Source organism: Schistocerca nitens, chromosome 12 (genome assembly GCF_023898315.1).
Source record: "Schistocerca nitens isolate TAMUIC-IGC-003100 chromosome 12, iqSchNite1.1, whole genome shotgun sequence".
NCBI classification, from domain to species: domain Eukaryota; kingdom Metazoa; phylum Arthropoda; class Insecta; order Orthoptera; family Acrididae; genus Schistocerca; species Schistocerca nitens.
The window spans coordinates 17,532,100-17,550,684 of NC_064625.1; the positions used below are offsets into that span (position 1 = coordinate 17,532,100).

Consider the following 18,585-nt stretch of genomic DNA (forward strand, 5'->3'; position numbering starts at 1 on the left):
GACAAAAAGGGAAGAAGGTGCAGGGGTGTGATAAGACTTGCAGGCAACTGCCTGGTTGACCACTGACCACCCTGTGCTAGACAGAATGAATGACGCGTATACATCTTGCACCACCAGATGGTAGAGTTTTGCCAGGGCTGGCTCTCCCAAGGTTATCAGTAGTTCTATTGGAATGTTGTCCACTCCACGGGCCTTGTTTCGACTTGGGTCTTTCAGTGCTCTGTCAAATTCTTCACGCATTTCGATTATTTTTCAAAGACTGGGGAAAAGCCGAATCACGGGTCTCTTTATTTTGAATATAGAACGCGGTTGAAAAACTTGATCAAAACTGGTGACCCACATATCAGGCCGTCCCCCTTGTGAGAGAGGATGGCTCATCGTGTCGAGGCGACGAGCGGCGCTGACTGATGAAAAGGTTGCGGACAGTGACGCAACACCGGGAGGCGCGGACAGGTAGCCGAAGAGCGACAGAGCGTAGAGGGGGTACCGCTACACACGCGTGGGTGTCAGCTGAGCCCCCACCCCCTCCCCCGCCCCAGGGTAACCCGAGCCGACGGCGCGCGGTCCACGTCACTCGCCCACCGAGGACACGGGCGGCCCCCTGTCACCTGGCGGGAGCCGGCGAGCGCCAGTCGCCCGCAGACCGCCCGCGCCGCCGGAAGCACGCTCCGCCACTTACCGCAGCGCGCAGGTACTGTACCGTAGCCTACACACGGAGGTAGAATAAGGGGAGCGGCGCTACAGACTTACGCTGTAAGTTGTTTTGAAGCCAGTGGGCGGGGCCTGCCGCCATCTTGGATCCCCCAAAACATCAGCAGACGAGTGTTTACAATTCCTTCCTGTTCGTTATTTTTGTCTTCTGCACGCGATATTTATTTTATGTAGTAAATGTCACACTGTTTTAGTGAACAACACAGCATAAGGAACGCAGCTTCAAACGTTTTTTCTGGTCTTAAATGCGTATTCGATACAGTAATACGACACGAAAATATGACGCTTCTGGCCCCAGTATTGTAATTTCTCTTTGTTTATACACTTCGAATAGCCGAGAAGAGAAGTATGTGCTACGAAAAGCGTGCTTTCGTAATACATTTCTATTCACTTTCATTGTGTTTGTGTCGATAATTTTAAAGTCACACACTCGGTTGTCACGGCACGAGTGGCCTAGCGGGACATTCGACCGCCGTGTCATCCTCAGTTGAGGATGCGGATAGGAGCGGCGTGTGGTCAGCACACTGCTCTCCCGGTCGTTATGATGGTTTTCTGTGACCGGAGCCGCTACTACTCGCTCGAGTAGCTCCTCAATTGGCATCACGAGGCTGAGTGCACCCCGAAAAATGGCAACAGCGCATGGCGGCGTGGATGGTCACCCATCCGAGTGCCGACCACTCCCGACAGCGCTTACCTTCGGTGATCTCACGGGAACCGGTGTATCCACTGAGGTGTCGGCACGGTAGCTCAGCGTGTTCGGTCAGAGGGTTGGCTGCCCTCTGTAATAAGAAAAACTGAGTGAATGGATGAATGTATCAATAACGAACTTCAACTGGCGTCAGGTGACGTCCGCCACGAACAATTGAAACGAACTATAACGAACAAAATGAGTTAAAAAAAAAAAAGAGGAAAGGCCGTTGGCTAATTGAAAAAGCCAGAACTCCAAAATCAATGATTGATTGTTTAGAGGCACCGATTTGTATTCGTTGCATTTTCAAGTCAAATGAAAATTTTAAATGAAATTACAGTGAAATGAACACCCTTAGCTGCTTACAGACGTTGACATACGTCAACGGGGACAGATGAAAATGTGTGTCCCGACCAGGACTCGAACCCGGCATCTCCTGCTTACATCGAGTATAATGGGCGGGGGCACTGCGAATGTAGTGCGGGCCAATACTTTGAGAATGTGGGTTTTGCGGGAGGCGTGCCAGAGATAAATCTCTGCAGTCGCGCTATCCTCTGTAGCTCAGGTGGATAGAGCGTCTGCCATGTAAGTCCCGTTGACGTATGTCAACGCCTGTAAGCAGCTAAGGGTGTTCATTTCATTGTAATTCCATTCTAACGTGCTGCTTGGTCACCGATGGTATCTGTTCTTTCGGACACTTTCCGTCAAGTACTACGAATTGTGACCTCTCTGACAGGAAGTCATGAATCCAGTCACATAACTGAGACGATATCCCATACGCACGCAATTTCACTACAAGCCGCTTGTGAGGTGCAGTGTAAAAACACTTTCGGAAATCTAGAATTACAGAATCAGTTTGAAATCCCTTATGAATAGCCCTCATCACTTCATGTGAATAAAGAGCTAGTTGTGTTTCACAAGAACGATGTTTTCTAAACCCATGTTGACTGTGTGTCAATAGCTGGTTCTCTTGGAGGTAATTCAAAAATGGTTCAAATGGCTCTGAGCACTATGGGACTCAACATCTTAGGTCATAAGTCCCCTAGAACTTAGACCTACTTAAACCTAACTAACCTAAGGACATCACACACACCCATGCCCGAGGCAGGATTCGAACCTGCGACCGTAGCAGTCCCGCGGTTCCGGACTGCAGCGCCAGAACCGCTAGACCACCGCGGCCGGCTCTTGGAGGTAATTGATAATGTTCGAACGCGGTATATGTTTCAAAATTCTGCTGCATATCGACGTTAATGATATAGGCCAGTAATTTAGTGGATTATTCCTACAACCTTTCTTGAATATTGGCGTGACCTGTGTGTGCAACTTTCTCTTTGGGTAAGGATCTATCGTCGAGCGAACGGTTGTATATCCTTACCAGATAGGATTAACAGAGTACATCGAAAAAGTTCAAAGAAGAGCAGCAAGTTTAGTATTATCGAGAAATAGTGGAGAGGGTGTTACGCACATCATAGAGGCTTTGGTTCAAAATGGTTCAAATGGCTCTGAGCACTATGGGACTGCTGAGGTCATCAGTCCCCTAGAACTTAGAACTACTTAAACCTAACTAACCTAAGGACATCACTCACATCCATGCCCGAGGCAGTATTCGAACCTGTGACCGTAGCGGTCTCGCGGTTCCAGACTGTAGCGCCTAGAACCGCTCGGCCACCCCGGACGGCTACAGGATTTGGGGTGGATATCATTAAACCATTGCGGCGGATTCTTCTCACGAAATGTCAATCAAGAACTTTCTCCTCCGAATGCGAAAATATTTTGCTGACGCCGACGTACATAGGGCGAAACGATCATCCTAATAAAATAAGGGAAATCAGAGCTCGCACGGAAAGTCATAAGTGTTCGTTTATTTCGCACGCTGTACGAGACTGGAATAATAGAGAATTATTGTGAAGGTCGTTCGATGAACCCTCTGCGAGGGACTTCAATGTGATTTGCAGAGTTTTCATGTAGATGTAGATATAAGAGGACGGACAAGCGTAGTGTTGTCCGTTACGTCTTGTAATTGGACTCCTAATAAATTATACTGCGCCGCCAACTAAAGTAAGGTTTTGGAAGTCCAGTTTCTGTAACCATAGAGTGTTTCAGCCAAATATGAACCCAGTTATAACAATTTTAATTACGTTTTTCCAGATTGTGTATTGCAGGGATCGCTGAATTCATTCTAAGTGGTCAAAAGAGTTCATTCTAAATTCCCCAAATGCATTTTACGAAACACGAAGTTCGTTTTTTATCTTACGATAATTTAAAAGTACATTTCTGAAAGAAGAAGCTTTTCTTTCATGCCAAGTTTTTTTCGCACTACGCTGCCTACCACCAGAATGTGGTTATTAATATCCTCTGTGCCATATATTTCTCCTATTTCAATCAATGTTTGCCCTAAATTTAGAAAGCTTATATACCGCTAAAATACCATCATAACGACCGGGAGAGCGGCGTGCTGAGGCCACGCCCCTCCTATCCGCATCCTCCAGTGAAGATGACACGGCGGTCGGATGGTCCCGGTAGGCCACTCGTGGCCTGAAGACGGTGCTTTTATATACTGCTAAATGGCCTCAAGTCTAAACAAACATTTCCACACACTTTTCAGCCACTACATCTTTGTACTCTTTAAAAAAAAAGTTATGAAGTGACGAAACTGATCAAACTTACAAACATTCTGTAATATCCTCGCGGTTCCCGAATGAGTGTTTAGTAACTTTTTACACAATCTGAATTGTGAGACACATACCGATTTATTTTAAGCTGTCTGATGGACACACGAAAACTTTTCCCATACTGGACCAGAGCTCTGTTTCGCGACTCGTATGTATCCCACCAATTCTTAATTTCTCTTCACTCTCCTTTAGATTACATTAGATTAGATTAGTACTTGTTCCATAGATCATGAATATGACACATCGTAATGATGTGGAACGTGTCAAGTTAATAAAAGGTGTCTACACAAGATATTACACTACACAAAATATTACATGACACTCAATATTTTTTTGTGGGGGTTGGGAAATTACCCACTTACTGTATCCAAAAATTCATCTAATGAATAGAAGGAGTTGCCATTAAGAAATTCTTTTAATTTCCTTTTAAATGCAATATGGCTATCTGTCAGACTTTTGATGCTATTAGATAAGTGACCAAAGACTTTTGTGGCAGCATAATTTACCCCCTTCTGTGCCAAAGTTAGATTTAACCTTGAGTAGTGAAGATCATCCTTTCTCTTAGTGTTGTAGCCATGAACACTGCTATTACTTTTGAATTCGTTCAGATTGTTAATAACAAATTTCGTAAGTGAATATATATATTGTGAGGCTACAGTGAAGATTTCTAGCTCTTTAAATAAGTGTCTGCAGGATGATCTTGGATGAGCTCCAGCAATTATTCTGATTACACGCTTTTGTGCAATGAACACTCTTAATGATAAGTTACCCCAGAATATGATGCCATACGAAAGCAGAGAATTAAAAGAAGCGTGGTAAGCTAATTTACTCAGATGTATACCGCCAAAATTTGTAATGACCCTAATAGCATAAGTAGCTGAACTCAAACGTTTCAGCAGATCCTCAGTGTGTTTTTTCCAGTTCTACCCCTCATCAATGCATACACCTACAAATTTTGAATATTCTACCTTAGCTACCGATTTCTGATCGAAGTCTATGTTTATTAATGGTCTCATTCCATTTACAGTGTGGAATTGTATATACTGCGTTTTGTCAAAGTTTAATGAGAGCCCATTTGCAGAGAACCAGTCAATAATTTTCTGAAAAACAGGTGTGATAGCTATAGTACCAGCTTTGCATCTTCGTGAATATAGAATGGCAAGTCATTAATATACGTATATTAAGACCAGCAAAGGACCGAAGACTGAACCTTGCGGCACCCCATTCTTGATTGTTCCCCAGTTTGAGAAACCACCAGTTTTTTGCATATTATGTGAACTGTTTATTTCAACTTTCTGCACTCTTCCAGTTAGGTATGATTTAAACCATTTGAGCACTGTCCCATTCATACCACAGTACTTGAGCGTATCTAGAAGTATTCCATGATTTACACAGTCAAAAGCCTTTGATAGATCACAAAAAATCCCAACGGGTGACTTCCGGTTACTCAGAGCATTTAATATTTCATTAGTGAAAGTATATATAGCATTTTCCGTTGAAAAACTTTTCTGGAAACCAAACTGACATTTTGTTAAAACTTTATTTTTACAAAGGTGTGAAGCTACTCTACAATACATTACTTTTTCAAGAATTTTGGATAAGGCAGTCTGAAGAGAGATTGGGCGGTAGTTGTTGACATCAGACGTATCCCCTTTTTTATGCAGTTTGGTTTGTTCATTTTGCTGCTCTCACGCTTAAGATAGCTGAGCTGTAGTGAAACTCCACACGCAAGCATGTACGTTTCTATTCTGCAATCGCTCTGGACTGAAAACGCAAACTATTGTCAGGTGCAGGAGGTCATGTGAAGCTTGCCAAGCTTGCGGAAACCCAAGCTGGCCTGCTTTGGCTATTGTGCTTCCGTAACTTGTTCTCTTCTGCCTCCGATGCGGCAGGTTGAGGTGCTTTAACGGTTGCAGCCCTGATAGGGGCAGGCAGGCTGGAAGGAGAATTCGTGCACCTCTGGCTTCAACAAGCATGTTATCACTGCATGTGTAATCTGCAAGCCACTGTGAAGTGGTAGCGGCTCGGGGCTGCTAAGTTAGGTGAAGAGATAGCGGCAAAGAAAAATATACCATTATTTACACACGCTTATCTTAGTAATTCAAACTATCAATTTACAAGTGAAGAGGTAACAGGTAAGGACAACATACCATTATTTACACACGCTTATCTTAGCAATTAAAATTATCGATTTCATATACACCAAACCAGTCCTTCGGTCCGTTAAGATTGCAAATTGTAAATCGCCTCTCTCTCTCTCTCTTCTTTGGTATTAAAGTGTTTTGATTTTAATGTAAGATGTGGTCGGGATTGTTTGGGAAAAGAAAAAGGATATTTAGTACACTGTTGGAGTGTCGTATATTCTGTACGCTCTTAAATGTGGCTTACATATATGCCGAAGATGATCAAAGTTGCTACGTAGGCAAAACTATTAGTAAAAATTGATACAGTTTTCCTTCCAATTAAACGTGTGCCACAATCGTCACAAGTGTCCACACTACAGGTGGGAGGCTTTTGGTTTGGGGAATGTTTTTGTGGCATTCCCTGAGTGATATCGCTGGTCTGGAAGGCACAGTGGACCAACACAAGTTTACATCTATCCTTCGGCACCACGTCCACCACTACATGCAGTTTACTTTTCCTCTGCATAATGGCATCTACCAGCAGGACAATGCAACGTGTCACACACCTCATGCGTGGTTCGAAGAGCATCAGGGCGAGTTTACCGTACTCCCCTGAGCACGAAACTCCACGAATTTAAACCCAGTGGGGAATCTCTGGGACCACCTCGATTGGCCTGTGAAACCTTCCCGTCTCCACTATATCCCTTTTATTACGCAACCTTCCCTTCTACAATAACCTATGAAACCCTTCTTTAGGATTTCTATCTCTTGCTTAATAATAACAAATGAAATCTTCCCTTTGAAATTAATTCTCTTTCTTAATCTTCGCATACAAATTTAAATGCTGCTTATTAAAAGTGATTTGCTGATTGTTTCGACGAAACATAGAATGTGTCGTCGTCGTGGCCCTCAGTCGTTACCTGCAATAACCCAAAACTGTTCCTTACCTTTTTTACTGTTACTGGATCGCCATCTGACTGCTACATCGAACTGCGACATGAATATACTTACTCTGGTTAACTATATTAACTGCTGGTGGGCTGTCATAATAAGTGGCTGTATTTATTACCAAAGCTGACGTTATTCTTTAATAGCAAAGCTGACGTTATTATTTAATTAATTTGACTAAATTTACGTAATTCATAGCTACACTTTTTCTTGACAACAATAAAATTTTTGCAAAGTTTTACGTTGATGGTTTCTGGGATGGATTATAATCAGTAATGCAACTTTGCTGGCAAAAATTAATTATATTCTGAAAACGTTTCTTCAAATATTTACTGCTGGTAATGAAATGATTTTACAAACGTTTAAATGGGACTTACTTTTTACAATAATCTTACAACTAGCATAGCGCAAACATACCTTCAGTAGTCTTGAGTTTCGCAAAGAAAATAATTCAATAATATTTAGTTCCTCTTATTTGATGTCTCTGTACATCCGTTTATAATCTCTTGTATATCACAGCTAGTGGCTGGCAGGCACACCGCTCCTCTCAACCTCTCGCTTCAGACCTGCTACCAAATCGCTTCACATCTCGCTTACTACTGACTTCCTACGAACGCTAAAGTGCGGTCTCTCCCGCCAACAATGCTTTCTGGTGCAGACAATCCCTGCTACCATTACAAAATGTATCAATGCGCGGTCTTTCCCGCTCTTCTCTTAAAATGTATCCAACGCGGTCCCTCCCGCCCCTTTTAAAATTATGTCAATTTGCGGTCTCTCTTGTCAACAATACTTTGGTGCAGACATTCCCTACTACAACGTATTTCCAACATGACAAATATTAATTATTCCTACTTAATCCTATTAATAAAATATAAACATCTTTCATAAATTGTGGTTTGACAATAGGCAATAGAAATATACACGTCTTAGCGCCATGGATCCTCCACCAAGAAACCTAGCTCATTTGGCTACAGAATCGGAGTCGTCGTGGACCAACGCCCCTTTCGGTACCTTCCAAAACCTCAGTGACTCTCTTCTCGCACGTCTACCAGCCGTTCGCACTGAAAAAAGTGGTTATTCAGGCTTCTCACAAGTGGTTGGTTGGGCTGTTTGGCGGACGAGACGAGACAGCGAGGTCATCGGTCTCGGGAAGAATGGGGAAAGATGTCGGCCGTGCCCTTTCAAAGGAACCATCCAACCATTTGCCTGGAGCGATTTAGGGAAATCACGGAAAACCAAATCAGGCTGGCCGGACCCGGGATTGAACCGTCGTCCTTCCGAATGCCAGTCCAGTGTGCTAACCACTGCGCCACCTCGCTCAGTTTTTTCACAAGTGGTCACGTTAATGTTACTGGACCACAAGCCGTCGTTTCCTTTCTGGAGTCGAGGTGTGCGGGAGAAACTTTGCACGCAATTTTCTGTTCTTCAAAACATCTTGGAGAATCTCTCGAATACTTGATGTGAAAGTGTTGGTCCCCTGTGGTTTGTGACGCAACAACGTTGACACAGTATGAGCGTACGTCCATTACCTAACCCCACCTCTGTTGTTTGAAGTTGTTAGCTTAAGTTGCCACAATAGTTTAGTGCGCTGCCGTCGCTTACGGGCGAGGAATAAACTCAGTGTCGGAACTGTTGCGGGCCGAAGTGGCCGAGCGGTTCCAGGCACTACAGTCTGGAACCGCGCGGCCGCTACGGTCGCAGGTTCGAGTCCGGCCTCGGGCATGGATGTGTGTGATGTCCTTAAGTTAGTTAGGTTTAAGTAGTTCTAAGTTCTAGGGGACTGATGACCTCAGTAGTTAAGTCCTATAGTGCTCAGCGCCATTTTTTCGTAACTATTCGGACGAACGGTGTAGATTTGTGTTTCAGTTCGCGCCAGTTTTCTGCCCCCCTGTCGGTTGCTGTGGCTCTATAGCTTATCGCAGAATTTTTCCCGTGGCGGGGCGACATCCAGGACTAGATGCAAGTAACAGAAACCAAGATCAGTCCGGCGATGCAGTGCGACAGCTCCTCGGCACTCGGCAGTTCTGCAGACTGATTTTAAGCTTCAACACACCTTTTAACGCAGTTGCGTGAACAGTGAGGCGACCGGCGTATCAAATGGTTCAAATGGCCCCGAGCACTATGGGACTTAACATCTATGGTCATCAGTCCCCTAGAACTTAGAACTACTTAAACCTAACTAACCTAAGGACATCACACAACACCCAGTCATCACGAGGCAGAGAAAATCCCTGACCCCGCCGGGAACGACCGGCGTATCACTGACTGCAAACACTAAGCGATATCCACCCTCTCTGCCAAAATCGTGATAAATTTTGCAATTGTTCTAGTTGTTAAACAATGTGCCCTTCCATCACATCTGGGGAGAAAAGTGTTGAAATAACTTGGCTACGCTCTTACAGATTTACTAAAGACTCTGACAGTTAGAGGGTAACACCAAACTAACACTGCCTCTATTTACGAATTGCACATACGATGTATGAACTGCCAGCCCGGGGTGGCCGATCGGTTCTAGGCGCTACAGTCTGGAACCGCACGACCGCTACGGTCGCAGGTTCGAATACTGCCTCGGGCATGGATGTGTGTAATGTCCTTAGGTTAGTTAGGTTTAAGTAGTTCTAAGTTCTAGGGGACTGATGACCTCAGAAGTTAAAGTACCACAGTGCTCAGAGTCATTTGAACTATTTCTACTTCTACATCTACATCCATACTCCGCAAGTCACCTGACAGTATGTGGCGGAGGGTACCTTGAGTACCTCTATAGGTTCTCCCTTCTATTCCAGTCTCGTATTGTTCGTGGAAATGTTTCATGTATGAACTCATGGCTGCACCAGAATCTTTCTTCAAACGTGCGGTCATGAATTTGCAGTGAGATAGCACTGCCTCAAGGAGACATCGTATTTCATGGGACTGTTCATCGGACCCAGGGTGCATTGATTCCAGACGTAACAAAAAATATGTAAAATTTCAATTTACTTGATGCTTAATTTACTAGAGGTACCAGTATTAAAACAAAGTGAATACTAATCATTTCACAAAGCTTTTTCTAAGATTTCGCCTTTAAGTAAATAAAATAAACCTAGGTTAAAATTTTCACATTTTCACAACATATTACCAGGCATCTTACTGTTTCCATTCCACGATTTTTCAGTCTGTTTCAGGATATTTATTTTCCTGAACTAAACAAAAATACAAAAATATCTCCTGTTTACAAATTTCTTGAGTCCGTAGTTGAAATGCATAAAATAAACAAAATCCATTTACAAGATTAATGGTAACTGGTTGCCTTGCTGCTATCTGCTGGCAGTATTACTGTTATTACACGAATGGAGCATAGGAGTGCTGAATGCTTACTTTAAAGTGTGCGACCTATTCTCAAAGTAATTTTATCGTGACCATACATGAGAAATTCATACTAATATTATAAACACGAAAGCAACTCGGTCTGTTACGCTTTCACGAGTAAGCCGCTGAACCGATTTTGATGAAATTTGGTATGGAGGTAGCTTGAATGGTTGAGGAAGAACTGCAGATAATGCATAGTACAAGATATTTATTGATTTGAATAATATAACGCGAAGTATGGAGCAATAATTAGTCTTTGAAAAAGCTGTGTACTATTTGACTTTTGAACTTTATCATATTTGTGAAAATCTACATCCATACTCCGCGAGCCACCGGACGGTGTGTGGTGGAGGGTACTTTGAGTACTTCTATCGGTTCTCCCTTCTATTCCAGTCTCGTATTGTTCGTGAAAAGAAAGATTGTCGGTATGCCTCTGTGTGGGCTCTAATCTCTCCGATTTTATCCTCATGGTCTCTTCGTAGGAGGGAGCAATATACTGCTTGACTCCTCGGTGAAGGTATGTTCTCGAAACTTCAGCAAAAGCCCGTACCGAGCTACTGAGCGTCTCTCCTGCAGAGTCTTCCACTGGAGTTTATCTATCATCTCCGTAACGCTTTCGCGATTACTAAATGATCCTATAACGGAGCGCGCTGTTCTCTGTTGGATCTTCTCTATCTCTTCCATCAACCCTATCTGGTACGGATCCCACACCGGTGAGCAGTATTCAAGCAGTGGGCGAACAAGCGTACTGTAACCTACTTCCTTTGTTTTCGGACTGCATTTCCTTAGGATTCTTCCAATGAATCTCAGTCTGGCGTCTGCTTTACCGACGATTAATTTTATATGGTCATTCCACTTTAAATCACTCCTAATGCCTATTCCCAGATAATTTATGGAGTTAACTGCTTCCAGTTGCTGACCTGTTACATTGTAGCTAAATGTTTTTATTATTGATATGTTCTTCATAAAACAATTCAAGGTAATGAACGCAATGCTTATACAGACATCTACGTGTTTAACCTATACTTCCATACTAATAAGTTACAAGGCCGTCGCATTTTAGACGCTGAACGTAATGCATCTCTCGCAGCTTTCAGGTCGCTCTGAGACTCACAAAGACGGCGTCATTTAAAGGCTGTACGACAAACAGAAAGTCGTAGCTTTACATGTGGAACGTGCGAGGTTTTTGGTTTATTTATTATTCATTAACTGGCTATGTTAATCATAAGTTAGCCATCTTAGGGGATGGCTAAACAATGTAGGTGTCACAATGCATTGAGACGGAAGGAAGAAACGGTTACCCTGTGTAGTGGTAAAATCTCACATACGGTGTACAAGTGTACTGACACGAGTCATTTTTTAAGTATAGTTAGAAAATATAATGCGTGCTTTCAATTTAGACACGCAGCAAAATAAGAGAAAAAACATTATGTACCTACATACTGCCACTGAATGCATTTCTATACGTCTCTACGCCACTATATATACACACATTTATAAATATTAGTAGCTTGCTTACCCACCATCACCACTGATATGCGAATGCTGCTGCGGGTAGCAGCTATTAAGGAATATTCGCACATTCCAACTGGAAAACCGAAAATTCCTGGACAGATTCTAGCTGCACAGTGCACACCACATTCCATAGTGACTGGTATCCACTATGAAAGTGAGAAAGGTTACGGGACATTGTAACCTCCCAACAGATAAATTATCTCCGTAACCTCGCAACAATAAGGTGACTATATAAAATAGTGACTCATATATAACTTTTCAATAATAATAATCTGAATGTGAATCTAAACTGGTAAATCTGGACGTCAGCAATGCTGCGTCATGGCCCTGAAAAGTCGTTCTCAATAAACTGAAAATTCTTACCTCAATTATGTCGCCGGATAACGCGTATATATCTGCTATAATAAGAAATTTTTCTGGCACAGCCCAGTGCAATGCTGGCCACTAGATTTGTTATGTATAAAAAGAAACAGCCGGCCGAAGTGGCCGTGCGGTTCTAGGCGCTACAGTCTGGAGCCGAGCGACCGCTACGGTCGCAGGTTCGAATACTGCCTCGGGCATGGATGTGTGTGATGTCCTTAGGTTAGTTAGGTTTAATTAGTTCTAAGTTCTAGGCGACTGATGACCTCAGAAGTTAAGTCGCATAGTGCTCAGAGCCATTTGAACCATTTTTTTTATAAAAAGAAACAACTAAATTTTGTTTACAATAATCGGGATGACCATGGATAGAAAAAATTAGTAAAATCTTTAAATTCAGATGAATGATTGTGAAAAGTTATTTTTATAAGAAAGATTATTATTAAAAGATTTTTTTAAAACATTTACATGGGACTTGATATAACGATAGTACAAAATCAGTTGTTACAAATTATATATGCGCGCGGCAATAAATAATAATAATTTTTGCTTTTACCTTATACACTCCTGGAAATGGAAAAAAGAACACATTGACACCGGTGTGTCAGACCCACCATACTTGCTCCGGACACTGCGAGAGGGCTGTACAAGCAATGATCACACGCACGGCACAGCGGACACACCAGGAACCGCGGTGTTGGCCGTCGAATGGCGCTAGCTGCGCAGCATTTGTGCACCGCCGCCGTCAGTGTCAGCCAGTTTGCCGTGGCATACGGAGCTCCATCGTAGTCTTTAACACTGGTAGCATGCCGCGACAGCGTGGACGTGAACCGTATGTGCAGTTGACGGACTTTGAGCGAGGGCGTATAGTGGGCATGCGGGAGGCCGGCTGGACGTACCGCCGAATTGCTCAACACGTGGGGCGTGAGGTCTCCACAGTACATCGATGTTGTCGCCAGTGGTCGGCGGAAGGTGCACGTGCCCGTCGACCTGGGACCGGACCGCAGCGACGCACGGATGCACGCCAAGACCGTAGGATCCTACGCAGTGCCGTAGGGGACCGCACCGCCACTTCCCAGCAAATTAGGGACACTGTTGCTCCTGGGGTATCGGCGAGGACCATTCGCAACCGTCTCCATGAAGCTGGGCTACGGTCCCGCACACCGTTAGGCCGTCTTCCGCTCACGCCCCAACATCGTGCAGCCCGCCTCCAGTGGTGTCGCGACAGGCGTGAATGGAGGGACGAATGGAGACGTGTCGTCTTCAGCGATGAGAGTCGCTTCTGCCTTGGTGCCAATGATGGTCGTATGCGTGTTTTGCGCCGTGCAGGTGAGCGCCACAATCAGGACTGCATACGACCGAGGCACACAGGGCCAACACCCGGCATCATGGTGTGGGGAGCGATCTCCTACACTGGCCGTACACCACTGGTGATCGTCGAGGGGACACTGAATAGTGCACGGTACATCCAAACCGTCATCGAACCCATCGTTCTACCATTCCTAGACCGGCAAGGGAACTTGCTGTTCCAACAGGACAATGCACGTCCGCGTGTATCCCGTGCCACCCAACGTGCTCTAGAAGGTGTAAGTCAACTACCCTGGCCAGCAAGATCTCCGGATCTGTCCCCCATGGATGAAGCGTCGTCTCACGCGGTCTGCACGTCCAGCACGAACGCTGGTCCAACTGAGGCGCCAGGTGGAAATGGCATGGCAAGCCGTTCCACAGGACTACATCCAGCATCTCTACGATCGTCTCCATGGGAGAATAGCAGCCTGCATTGCTGCGAAAGGTGGATATACACTGTACTAGTGCCGACATTGTGCATGCTCTGTTGCCTGTGTCTATGTGCCTGTGGTTCTGTCAGTGTGATGATGTGATGTATCTGACCCCAGTAATGTGTCAATAAAGTTTCCCCTTCCTGGGACAATGAATTCACGGTGTTCTTATTTCAATTTCCAGGAGTGTATTACATCGCTCAGGCACCGCCATCTCTCCTCACGACCAGCCCCGGCAACTCGACACAGGACATAAGTGCTCTCTGTGACTTATACAACTAGACAACTGCTCTCTAAGAGCGACCTGACCCAACAGACCGACTCTGAGCTACTACCACTACTGCCGCCGACAGTTCTCTCTGGTCTGCGATTCTATTGTAGCATACATATCGCAGGCAGCGCGTGAGCAATCCATCGAAGTTACATCTGCTCGAGTGCGCTAGCAATAAATTTCTTAGTCATGGACCTCTTACAACATGTTCGGTGGAATGAACTGTCTCATGAGCACAGAATACGGACTGAGAGTAAACGAGTGTCGTTAGGACACGCTTAAAGAAAAATTGCGGACCGTGTGATAGATGAAGTGAAATAATTCTGCTTTCGTAGAGCAAAGTAACAATACGACGGGCAATGCAAGGTGGATGTAAGTGTAAACGTCGTGTGACTAGGGGGTAGACCATTCGCCGGGTGCAAGCCTTTCGATTTGAAGCCACTTCGGCGACTTGCGCGTCGATGGGGATGAAATATTGATGTTTGGGACAACACAACACCCAGTCTCTGAGCGGAGAAAATCTCCGAATCAGCCGGGAATCGAACCCGGGCCCTTAGGATTGACATTCTGTCGTGCTGATCACAGCTACCGGGGGCGGACGATGCAAGGTGGATATAACCGGCAGACTAACACAGGGAAAGAGGGCGTACCACGCTTAAGGAAGTGTACAATATTAGTATCGAATGTGTTCCCACGCAGGCCACAAGGCTCGTAAGGACTTCTTCTACATCTGCATCTACATCCATACTCCGCAAGCCACCTGACGGTGTGTGGCGGAGGGTACCCTGAGTACCTCTATCGGTTTTCCCTTCTATTCCAGTCTCGTATTGTTCGTGGAAAGAAGGATTGTCTGTATGCTTCTGTGTGGGCTCTAATCTCTCTGATTTTATCCCCATGGTCTCTTCGCCAGATATACGTAGGAGGGAGCAATATACTGCTGGACTCTTCGGTGAAGGTATGTTCTCGAAACTTCAACAAAAGCCCGTACCGAGCTACTGAGCGTCTCTCTTGCAGAGTCTTCCACTGGAGTTTATCTATCATCTCCGTAACGCTTCCGTGATTACTAAATGATCCTGTAACGAAGCGCGCTGCTCTCCGTTGGAACTTCTATCTCTTCTATCAACCCTATCTGGTACGGATCCCACACCGCTGAGCAGTATTCAAGCAGTGGGCGAACAGGCGTACTGTAATCCACTTCCTATGTTTTTGGATTGCATTTCCTTAGGATTCTTCCACTGAATCTCAGTCTGGCATCTGCTTTACCGACGATCAATTTTATATGATCATTCCATTTTAAATCACTCCTAATGCGTACTCCCAGATAATTTATGGAATTAACTGCTTCCAGTTGCTGACCTGCTATTTTGTAGCTAAATGATAAGGGATCTATCTTTCTATGTATTCGCAGCACATTACACTTGTCTACATTGAGCAGGCCGTTCCGTAACTTCTCCAGCTACGGCAAGAAGGGAAGAATGAATTGATTGCTGGTGTTAGTAACGACCATCCTCCTTTACCTGCTCTGCATTACTGCAGATGACGTCACTGAGCGCATTTGTTCTGTGCATGCAGTACACGTGAGGCGCCCAGTTGTGTTCACTGCACTGTGTCGAATACGAAGGTTCTGTTACAGTTCACTAACCTGCTGTCTTCAAGTTGATGTCCACAGCGCAGAAAACAGCACGCAGGTCGTAGGTTCTGTATCTTGAGGCTGAAACTGACTTCTGGCGAGGTTCTGTTCTGAAATAATGTATCACCTCTTTGGGATGCCACTCGCGTATTTTAATATAGCCACACGAGAAGACTACATGATCTTAATACAACACCTTCTGATACAGCAAAGTACATGATCAAACACAATGTTTACGAAAATGTATCTTTACACTAAAGTATTTGTATGGAGTGTAGCCATGTATGGAAGTGAAACATGGACGATAACTAGTATGGACAAGAAGAGAATAGAAGCTTTCGAAATGTGGTGCTACAGAAGAATGCTGAAGATAAGGTGGGTAGATCACGTAACTAATGAGGAGGTATTGAATAGGATTGGGGAGAAGAGAAGTTTGTGGCACAACTTGACTAGAAGAAGGGATCGGTTGGTAGGACATGTTCTGAGGCATCGAGGGATCACCAATTTAGTACTGGAGGGCAGCGTGGAGGGTAAAAATCGTAGAGGGAGACCAAGAGATGAATACACTAAGCAAATTCAGAAGTATGTAGGTTGCGGTAGGTACTGGGAGATGAAGAAGCTTGCACAGGATAGGGTAGCATGGAGAGATGCATCAAACCAGGACTGAAGACCACTATAACAACAACAACAACAACTCATTACTCGTGGCAGATTAATCTACCAAGTCCCGTGAGAGTTTGGGCATAGCGTGTGCGTTCGCACAAGAAGGTCAATGGCCGGAAAGCCATATTTTAACTATGAAATGATAGTTAAATGGACATTCTAGCTGCAAACAAGCGTTGATATACTTCATTGGAGACACGGGGAACGTGCAAGGGATAAGTCCCTGCAGGCATAGTATCCTCTGTGCCCTCGGTGTCTCAGATGGATAGAGTGTCTGCCATGTAAGCAGGAGATCCTGGGTTCGAGTCCCCGGCGGGGCACACATTTTCAACATGTCCCCAATGAAGTATATCAACGCCTGTTTGCAGCCTGGGTGTCCATTTAATTATCATTTCATTCTAACGAAAGCAGCATGCTCATCAACGGTAACTGTTCTCTCATATATATTTGGAGTTTACTAAGTCCATGCAATATTCTGCCTTCCCACACCATAACAATGTAATGCCTGGTAGGGGATGTGAAAAAAATTTGTTCCAGACTTACAAAGTTGGCCGTGTTGGCCGAGCGGTTCTAGGCGCTTCAGTCCGGAACCGCGCGACTGCTACGGTCGCAGCTTCGAATCCTGCCTTGGGCGTGGATGTGTGTGATGTCCTTCGGTTAGTTAGGTTTAAGTAGTTCTAGGGGACTGATGACATCCGATGTTAAGTCCCATAGTGCTCAGAGCCATTTCAACGATTTTGAACTTTCAAAACATAACTGTATCGCAAAAATCGGATATGTGCGAGTAGTACTCGCGCAGCGAGGATTGTGTACAAAGTTAATTAAGTACACTATGTGATAAAAAGTATCCGGACACACCCAAAAACATACCTTTTCATATTAAGTGCACTGTGCTGCCACGTACTCCACATCAGCGACCTCTATAGCCTTTGCTGGCCGGAGTGGCCGAGCGGTTCTAGGCGCTACAGACTGGAACCGCGCGACCACTACGGTCGCAGGTTCGAATCCTACCTCGGGTATGGATGTGTGTGATGTCCTTAGGTTAGTTAGGTTTAATTAGTTCTAAGTTCTAGGGGACTGATAACCTCATAAGTTAAGTCCCATAGTGCTCAGAGCCATTTTTTTCTGTAGCCATTAGACATCGTGAGATGGGGCGCTCTGTAGAACTCACAGACTTCGAACGTAGTCAGGTGATTGTGTCTCACTTGTGTCATGCATACTCCTAAACATCCCTATGTCCACTGTTTCTGTATGTGATAGTAAAGTGGAAACGTGAAGGGACACGTACAGCACAAAAGCGTAGAGGCCGCTCTCGTCTGTTGATTGACAGAGACCGCAGACAGTTGAAGACGGTCGTACTGTGTAATAGGCAGACATCTATCCAGACCATCGCACAGGAATTCCAAACTGCAAAAGGGTTCCACTGCAAGTACTGTGACAGTTAGGCGGGAGGTGAGAAAACTTGGATTTCATGGCCGACAGGCTGCTAGTAAGCCACACATCACGCCGGTAAATGGCAAACGACGCCTCACTTGGTGTGAGGTGCGTAAACATTCGACGATTGAACAGTGGAAAAACGTTTTGTGGAGTGGCGAATCACGGTACACAATGTGGCGATCCGATGGCAAGGTGTGGGTATGGCGAATGCTCGGTGAACCTCATCTGCCAGCGTGTGTAGTGCCAACAGTAAAATTCGGAGGCGGTGGTGTTATGGTGCGGTCGTGTTTTCCATGGAGCGGACTTGCACCCCTTGTTGTTTTGCGTGGCACTATCACAGCACAGGCCTACATTGATGTTTTAAGGACCTTCTTGCTTCCCACTGTTGGAGAGCAATTAGGGAATGACGATTGCATCTTTTAGCACGATCAAGCACCTGTTGATAAT

At 44.8% G+C, this 18,585-nt stretch overlaps 1 protein-coding gene across 1 annotated transcript in view; it reads left to right on the plus strand.

The window, feature by feature from the left end:
* Positions 1–592: 592 nt before the first annotated feature.
* The window catches only part of LOC126215342 (carbonic anhydrase), a 177,337-nt gene continuing 159,344 nt past the window's right edge, over positions 593–18,585 (plus strand). The window contains exon 1 of the mRNA XM_049942024.1: positions 593–691. The gene's annotated coding sequence lies outside the window, so the exon portion shown is untranslated. The remainder of the gene's footprint in view (positions 692–18,585) is intronic.